This window comes from Nerophis lumbriciformis, linkage group LG25, assembly GCF_033978685.3.
Source record: "Nerophis lumbriciformis linkage group LG25, RoL_Nlum_v2.1, whole genome shotgun sequence".
Taxonomy (NCBI): Eukaryota; Metazoa; Chordata; class Actinopteri; order Syngnathiformes; family Syngnathidae; genus Nerophis; species Nerophis lumbriciformis.
Window position 1 is genome coordinate 3,887,725 of NC_084572.2, and position 9,778 is coordinate 3,897,502.

Below are 9,778 nucleotides of genomic sequence, written 5' to 3' on the forward strand. Positions count from 1 at the left end.
GTCATCCTTCACTGTGGTTCTAGCTTGCCATGCTAATGGCCAGAAACTTCCACCCATGGTGATATTCAAAAGGAAGACCTTGCCAAAAGAGACCTTTCCAGCCGGCGTCATCATAAAAGCTAACTCGAAGGGATGGATGGATGAAGAAAAGATGAGCGAGTGGTTAAGGGAAGTTTACGCGAAGAGGCCGGGTGGCTTTTTTCACGCAGCTCCGTCCATGTTGATATACGACTCCATGCGCGCCCACATCACGCTGGTTTTTAATATATTATTAAAGTTTGACTGACCTATTTGACTGTTTTTTTGACATTCCTTTAGCGCAGTTAGATGCGGCTTATAACACGGGGCGGCTTATAGGTGGACAAAGTTTTTAAATATGCCGTTCATTGAAGGCGCGGCTTATAACCCAGGGCGCCTTATGGTGCGGAAAATACGGTAATTATTATTTGCAAAAAAAAAAAAGTTTATGAATTTGAACATCAAATATGTTGTCTTTGTAGTGCATTCAACTGAATTTGGGTTGAAAAGGATTTGCAAATCATTGTATTCCGTTTATATTTACATGTAACACAATTTCCCAACTCATATGGAAACGGGGTTTGTATTTTTAAGGTGTGGCGGCTATGATTTTGCAGTGGTGATGCACCATGTAGTTACATTAAGAGTGGAATCCTGTCAGGTGATCTGGTTCGATTAAAAAAAAAAAAAAAAAAAAATCTATATATATAAAGCAAAATGGAGCTAACATTAAAAAAAAAAAATTACTTGAAAACGGCATTGCACTGATCATATATAATCTTTTATTTTTGAAGTCTTTTAAAAACAGAAGAGCACTCCTGTCAGACCAGATCATTAAAAGTACAGAAAAAGCCGAGTGCACTTAACCGTTTGGCTGTAGTTTCTGGGGAAAAAAAAACCTGAAGAACATTCAACAGCAGAGCAGTGCTCTTGTCCTGATGTTTGTCAGGCATGCCAGACACGAAAGTGTGTGCACGGGAGCTAAAACCCGTTGGAATTGTGTCGTTTCTTATCATATAATTGGCAATAAAAGTTAAAAATAGCATCAGACTTTTGTGACTTTTTCTGGAGGCTCAATACATTGTTACTTTAATTTGTTTTCATGTAAAAAAACAACAACCTTATTTTTAAGGTGTGACGGCTATGATTTTGCCGTGGTGATGCACCATGTAGTTACATTAAGAGGGAAATCCTGTCAGGTGATCTGGTTCAATTCTAAAAAAAAAAATCCATATAAAGCAAAATGGAGTTAACATTTTTTTTTAAATGTCCTTGAAAACGGAATTTCACTCATCATATATAATCATTTATTTTTGCAGTTTTTAAATTTTTGTGGGTCCCAACTCAATTTTGTGTGTTTGTGTTTGACCAGTATTTGTGTTGTTGGTTATTAAAAAACAGGAATAATTGTGTAGTTGGTTCTTAAAAAATGTGAAATTTGTTTTTGTGTCTTTGTGTTGTTTGCTCATAAAAACAGCAATATTTGGACTATTGACATCGATATTTTGACGAGTATTTGTGTAGTTGGTTCTTAAACATTTGGGACTAGTTTTTGTGTGTTTGTGTTTGACCAGAATTCGTGTTGTTGGTAATTAAACAGGAATAATTGTGTAGTTGGTTCTTTAAAAAAATCTGCATTAGTTTTTGTGTTCTTAATTCATAAAAACAGCAATATTTGCACTCTTGACATCGATATTTTGACCAGTATTTGTGTAGTTGGTTCTTAAAAACAGAAACAATTGTTTAGTTGGTTCTTAAAAATTTGTGACTTTTGTGTATTTGTGTTTACCAGTATTTGTGTTGTTGGTTATTAAAAAACAGGAATAATTGTGTAGTTGGTTCTTAAAAAATTAAGATGTTTTTGTGTTGTTTGCTCATAAAAACAGCAATATCTGGACTATTGACATCGATATTTTGACCAGTATTTGTGTAGTTGGTTCTTAAACATTTGGGACTAGTTTTTGTGTATTTGTGTTTGACCAGTGTTCATGTTGTTGGTTATTAAACAGGAATAAATGTGGAGTTGGTTCTTTAAAAAAATCTGCATTAGTTTTTGTGTTCTTAATTCATAAAAACAGCAATATTTGCACTCTTGACATCGATATTTTGACCAGTATTTGTGTAGTTGGTTCTTAAAAACAGAAACAATTGTTTAGTTGGTTCTTAAAAATTTGTGACTAATTTTTGTGTTTGTGTTTGACCAGTATTTGTGTTGTTGGTTATTAAAAAACAGGAATAATTGTGTAGTTGGTTCTTAAAAAATGTGGATTTTTTTGTGTGTGTCTTTGTGTTGTTTGTTCATAAAAACAGCAATATTTGGACTATTGACATCGATATTCTGACCAGTATTTGTGTAGTTGGTTTTTAAACATTTGGGACTAGTTTTTGTGTGTTTGTGTTTGACCAGTATTCGTGTTGTTGGTAATTAAACAGGAATAATTGTGTAGTTGGTTCTTTAAAAAAATCTGCATTAGTTTTTGTGTTCTTAATTCATAAAAACAGTAATATTTGAACTCTTGACATTGATATTTTGACCAGTATTTGTGTAGTTGGTTCTTAAAAACAGAAGCAATTCTGTAGTTGGTTCTTAAAAATTTGTGACTAAATTTTGTGTATTTGTGTTTACCAGTATTTGTGTTGTTGGTTATTAAAAAACAGGAATAATTGTGTAGTTGGTTCTTAAAAAATTAAGATGTTTTTGTGTTGTTTGCTCATAAAAACAGCAATATCTGGACTATTGACATCGATATTTTGACCAGTATTTGTGTAGTTGGTTCTTAAACATTTGGGACTAGTTTTTGTGTATTTGTGTTTGACCAGTGTTCATGTTGTTGGTTATTAAACAGGAATAAATGTGGAGTTGGTTCTTTAAAAAAATCTGCATTAGTTTTTGTGTTCTTAATTCATAAAAACAGCAATATTTGCACTCTTGACATCGATATTTTGACCAGTATTTGTGTAGTTGGTTCTTAAAAACAGAAACAATTGTTTAGTTGGTTCTTAAAAATTTGTGACTAATTTTTGTGTTTGTGTTTGACCAGTATTTGTGTTGTTGGTTATTAAAAAACAGGAATAATTGTGTAGTTGGTTCTTAAAAAATGTGGATTTTTTTTGTGTGTGTCTTTGTGTTGTTTGTTCATAAAAACAGCAATATTTGGACTATTGACATCGATATTCTGACCAGTATTTGTGTAGTTGGTTTTTAAACATTTGGGACTAGTTTTTGTGTGTTTGTGTTTGACCAGTATTCGTGTTGTTGGTAATTAAACAGGAATAATTGTGTAGTTGGTTCTTTAAAAAAATCTGCATTAGTTTTTGTGTTCTTAATTCATAAAAACAGTAATATTTGAACTCTTGACATTGATATTTTGACCAGTATTTGTGTAGTTGGTTCTTAAAAACAGAAGCAATTCTGTAGTTGGTTCTTAAAAATTTGTGACTAAATTTTGTGTATTTGTGTTTACCAGTATTTGTGTTGTTGGTTATTAAAAAACAGGAATAATTGTGTAGTTGGTTCTTAAAAAATTATGATGTTTTTGTGTTGTTTGCTCATAAAAACAGCAATATTTGGACTATTGACATCGATATTTTGACCAGTATTTGTGTAGTTGGTTCTTAAACATTTGGGACTAGTTTTTGTGTATTTGCGTTTGACCAGTATTCATGTTGTTGGTTATTAAACAGGAATAATTGTGTCGTTGGTTCTTTAAAAAAATCTGCATTAGTTTTTGTGTTCTTAATTCATAAAAACAGTAATATTTGCACTCTTGACATCGATATTTTGACCAGTATTTGTGTAGTTGGTTCTTAAAAACAGAAGCAATTGTATAGTTGGTTCTTAAAAATTCAGACTGTCAGACTCGATCGTTAAAAGTGCAGAATAAGCAGAGTGCACCTAACTGTTTGGCAGTAGTTTTTGGAAAAAAATAATCTGAAGAACATTCAACAGCAGAGCAGTGCTCTTGTCCTGATGTTTGCCAGGCATGCCAGACACAAAAGTGTGTGCACGGGAGCTAAAACCTGTTGGAATTGTGCCGTTTGTTATCTTATAATTGGCAATAAAAGTTAAAAATAGCATCAGACTTTGTGTGACTTTTTCTGGAGGCTCAATACATTATGTTACTTTAATTTGTTTTCATGTAAAAAACAACAACCTTATTTTTAAGGTGTGACGGCTATGATTTTGCAGTGGTGATGCACCATGTAGTTACATTAAAAGGGAAATCCTGTCAGGTGATCTGGTTCGATTCTAAAAAAAAAAAAAAAAAAAAAAATCAATATAAAGCAAAATGGAGCTAACATTTTTTTTAAATGTCCTTGAAAACGGCATAGCACTCATCATATATATTTTTATTTTTGCAGTTTTGTAAAAACAGAAGAGCACTCCTGTCAGACTAGATCAGGGGTCGGCAACCTGCGGCTCTAGAGTCGCATGCGGCTCTTTAGTGCCGCCCTAGTGGCTCTCTGGAGCTTTTTAAAAAATGTATGAAAAATGGAAAAAGATGAGGGGAAAAAAAATCTATTGTTTTAATATGGTTTCTGTAGGACACACATGACACAAACCTCCCATAATTGTTGTAAAGCACACTGTTTATATTAAACATGCTTCACTGATTCGAGTATTTGGCGAGCGCCGTTTTGACCTACTCATTTTGGCGGTCCTTGAACTCACCGTAGTTTGTTTACATGTATAACTTTCTCCGACGTTCTACGACGTGTTTTATGCCACTTCTTTTTCTGTCTCATTTTGTCCACCAAACTTTTAACGTTGTGCATGAATGCACAAAGGTGAGTTTTGTTGATGTTATTGACTTGTGTGGAGTGTTAATCAGACATATTTGGTCACTGCATGACTGCAAGCTAATCGATGCTAACATGCTATTTAGGCTAGCTATATGTACATATTGCATCATTATGCCTCATTTGTAGCTATATTTGAGCTCATTTAGTTTCCTTTAAGTCCTCTTAATTAGGGCCCGCATGGCCCATTGTATAAGGACTCCCAAAGGGAGTCCTTATGCAATGGGACATAAGGACCTATTGTATTTGTAAGGTTTTATTATTATTCTTTATTCTTCCGCCGCCACAACAAACTGTAATTTGAACCACTTAACATGCTTCAAAACTCACCATATTTGACCCACACATCAGGACCTGCGAAAATTACATTTAAAAAAAAAAACCGAACCCCAAAACTCAAAATTGCGCTCTAGCGCCCCCTAGAAAAAAAACAAACTAGACTGCCTATATCTCCCACTAGGAAGATCGGAGAGACATGAAACAAAAACCTGTATGTAGGTCTGACTTAGACCTAGTTTTCATAACTGTATATCATTGGACAGAAATCAACAGGAAGTTGACAATTCCCCCTTCAAGACAAAAAAGTACTAAAAACAGTCACTTTTGCCTCTTTGAGCTGTAATTTGACCCCCTTAACACGCTTCAAAACTCACCGAACTGAAGACACACATCAGGACTGGCAAAAATTGCGATCTAATAAAAAACCTAACCCCAAATTTAAAAATTGCGCTCTAGAGCAATTTTTGAATAAAACGCTGAAAAAACTGCTCCTCGGAAGAAAAAAATGACAAAACTGCCTGTAACTCCCACTGGAAAGGTCGGAGAGACATGAAACAAAAACCTCTATGTAGGTCTCACTTAGACCTACATTTCATAGATTGACAACCCCCAGCAAAAATCAACAGGAAGTTTGCTATTCCCCCTTCAAAACACATTTTTTTTGTAAAAACCGGTCACCTTCCTTCAAAAACTATCTCCTCTGAGCGCGTTTGTCGTTTCGGCTTCAAACTAACACAGGAGAGAGATTGAACACTTGTGAAAAAGTACAGAACAGCGTTTTTCTAACTGCTCCGGTTTTGATTTTATGACCCTTCAAAGAACCGCTGCGCTGATGCTGCTGCGCTGCTGTTTTTTTAAGATGGCTGCTTAAAAGCAGGAAGCACCAGCGTGCCCACACAATGCAGACTAGGTAGGTACACTAGACAAAAGTATTGGGACACTTATGACTACCACCGGACAAAAGTATTGGGACACTTATGACTACCACCGGACAAAAGTATTGGGATACTTATGACTACCACCGGACAAAAGTATTGGGACACTTATGACTACCACCGGACAAAAGTATTGGGACACTTATGACTACCACCGGACAAAAGTCTTGGGACACTTATGACTACCACCGGACAAAAGTATTGGGACACTTATGACTACCACCGGACAAAAGTATTGGGACACTTATGACTACCACCGGACAAAAGTATTGGGACACTTATGACTACCACCGGACAAAAGTATTGGGATACTTATGACTACCACCGGACAAAAGTATTGGGACACTTATGACTACCACCGGACAAAAGTATTGGGATACTTATGACTACCACCGGACAAAAGTATTGGGACACTTATGACTACCACCGGACAAAAGTATTGGGACACTTATGACTACCACCGGACAAAAGTATTGGGATACTTATGACTACCACCGGACAAAAGTATTGGGATACTTATGACTACCACCGGACAAAAGTATTGGGACACTTATGACTACCACCGGACAAAAGTATTGGGATACTTATGACTACCACCGGACAAAAGTATTGGGACACTTATGACTACCACCGGACAAAAGTATTGGGACACTTATGACTACCACCGGACAAAAGTATTGGGACACTTATGACTACCACTGGACAAAAGTATTGGGATACTTATGACTACCACCGGACAAAAGTATTGGGACACTTAGGACTACCACCGGACAAAAGTATTGTGATACTTATGACTACCACCGGACAAAAGTATTGGGACACTTATGACTACCACCGGACAAAAGTATTGGGATACTTATGACTACCACCGGACAAAAGTATTGGGACACTTATGACTACCACCGGACAAAAGTATTGGGACACTTATGACTACCACCGGACAAAAGTATTGGGATACTTATGACTACCACCGGACAAAAGTATTGGGACACTTATGACTACCACCTGACAAAAGTATTGGGATACTTATGACTACCACCGGACAAAAGTATTGGGACACTTATGACTACCACCGGACAAAAGTATTGGGATACTTATGACTACCACCGGACAAAAGTATTGGGATACTTATGACTACCACCGGACAAAAGTATTGGGACACTTATGACTACCACCGGACAAAAGTATTGGGATACTTATGACTACCACCGGACAAAAGTATTGGGACACTTATGACTACCACCGGACAAAAGTATTGGGATACTTATGACTACCACCGGACAAAAGTATTGGGACACCTACACTGGACAAATGTATTGGGACACTTAGGACTACAACTTGACAAAAGTATTGGGACACGTACTACTAAAACTGGACAAAAGTATTGGGACACTTAGGACTAGCACCTGCCAAATACGCGGGCCCGACCAACGCTGCAGCTTTAATTCAATTTATATCTCATGACACACTATCTGTATGTAATATGGCTTTTAATTTTTTGCGGCTCCAGACAGATTTGTTTTTGTAGTTTTGGTCCAATATAGCTCTTTCAACATTTTGGGTTGCCGACCCCTGGACTAGATCGTTAAAAGTGCAGAAAAAGCAGAGTGCACCTATCATTTTGGTAGTAGTTTCTGGAAAAAATAAACTGAAGAACATTCAACAGCAGAGCAATGCCCTTGTCCTGATGTTTGCCAGGCATTCCAGACACGAGATTGTGTGCACGGGAGCTAAAACCTGTTGGAATTGTGCCATTTCTTATCAGACAATTGGCAATAAATGTTAAAAATAGCGTCAGACTTTGTGTGACTTTTTCTGGCAAAATCATAGCCGTCACACCTTAAAAACAACTAGATCATTAAAAGTGCAGAAAAAGCAGATTGCACCTAACCTTTTGGCAGTAGTTTCTGGGGGAAAAAAAACTGAAGAACATTGATTGCCAGGCTTGCTTGTGCTCTGCAGCGAACCCATGTTCATTCTTCTTAACGCACCTTCAGTATGTATGTCCTGTCAGTGCATGTGCAGAATACCACATGCTGAGGTGGCATTTAGGGAGAGAATACAAAATAATGGCTGACATTCATGTCGGTATGGTGCATTTGGTCCTTGTTTGTACAGCATTGCGCTTTTAGATGCTTCCTGTGTTTAAGGAGAATTACGGTACATTCAAAAATGTATGGATGACATCGTTATTGGTTTGAAGAGATGGGCTAAAGCCACTAACTGTCATGTCTGTGTAATCATGTTTTGTTTTAAGTCATGTTTTTGTTTAGTTATAGGAATCTTTGGTTTCTGGCTTTTCACTCCCTTGTCTTGTTTGCATGATTGCCCATTAGTTTCACCTGTTCCACGTTTGGACTCATTGTGCACTCTTGTTTGTCACCATAGCAACCATTAGTTTTCACCTGTCACGTCACGCACCTGTTTCACGTTTTGAGTCACGCACCTGTTTTCGTTAATCATGTCCGTGTTATTTAAGCTTTTCATTTTCTGTTGTTCGTCCTGGAGTCATAGCCTTTCTCACCCTGCTATCCTCGCGTTTCAAGCCCTGTTCAAGACCCGCCATGCCAAGACCCGCCATGCCAAGACCAAGACCCGCCATGCCAAGACCAAGACCAAGACCAAGACCCGCCATGCCAAGACCAAGACCCGCCATGCCAAGACCAAGACCCGCCATGCCAAGACCAAGACCAAGACCCGCCATGCCAAGACCAAGACCCGCCATGCCAAGACCAAGACCCGCCATGCCAAGACCAAGACCCTCCACGCCAAGTCCAAGACCAAGACCCTCCACGCCAAGTCCCGCCAGTCGCAGCTCGACGACACCAAGACCCACACCAAGACCAAGACCCGCCATGCCAAGACCAAGACCCGCCATGCCAAGACCAAGACCCACACCAAGACCAAGACCCACACCAAGACCAAGACCAAGACCCACACCAAGACCAAGACCCACACCAAGACCAAGACCCGCCATGCCAAGACCAAGACCCACGCCTAGGCCAAGACCAAGACGCGCCACGCCGAGCTTCGCCGCCTGACGCGCCACGCCGAGCTTCGCCGCCTGACGCGCCACGCCGAGCTTCGCTGCCTGCATCATCTGCTGCTTCCACGCCTGCCACGATGACGACGCGCCTCCCTCCTCGTCGGCCACGGATATGGCCGCTACCTGGTCGCCCGCCACGCCAAGGGCGCCCACCTCCCAGTCGGCCACGAATGTGGCCATTCCCTGGGCGCCCGCCTCGCCTGCTGCAGCGGCGTTCCACTCGCCGCCGCCACCTAACTCTGCCCCGGTGGATACGGGGACACGTGGTCTGGTGACCCACCGCCATGTCCCCCTCCCATGACTCTTGTTAATTTTTTTTTTTATGGACATCTGGTATCTGTCCTTAAGGGAGGGGCTCTGTCATGTCTGTGTAATCATGTTTTGTTTTAAGTCATGTTTTTGTTTAGTTATAGGAATCTTTGGTTTCTGGCTTTTCACTCCCTTGTCTTGTTTGCATGATTGCCCATTAGTTTCACCTGTTCCACGTTTGGACTCATTGTGCACTCTTGTTTGTCACCATAGCAACCATTAGTTTTCACCTGTCACGTCACGCACCTGTTTCACGTTTTGAGTCACGCACCTCTTTTCGTTAATCATGTCTGTGTTATTTAAGCTTTTCATTTTCTGTTGTTCGTCCTGGAGTCATAGCCTTTCTCACCCTGCTATCCTCACGTTTCAAGCCCTGTTCACGATCCCATGC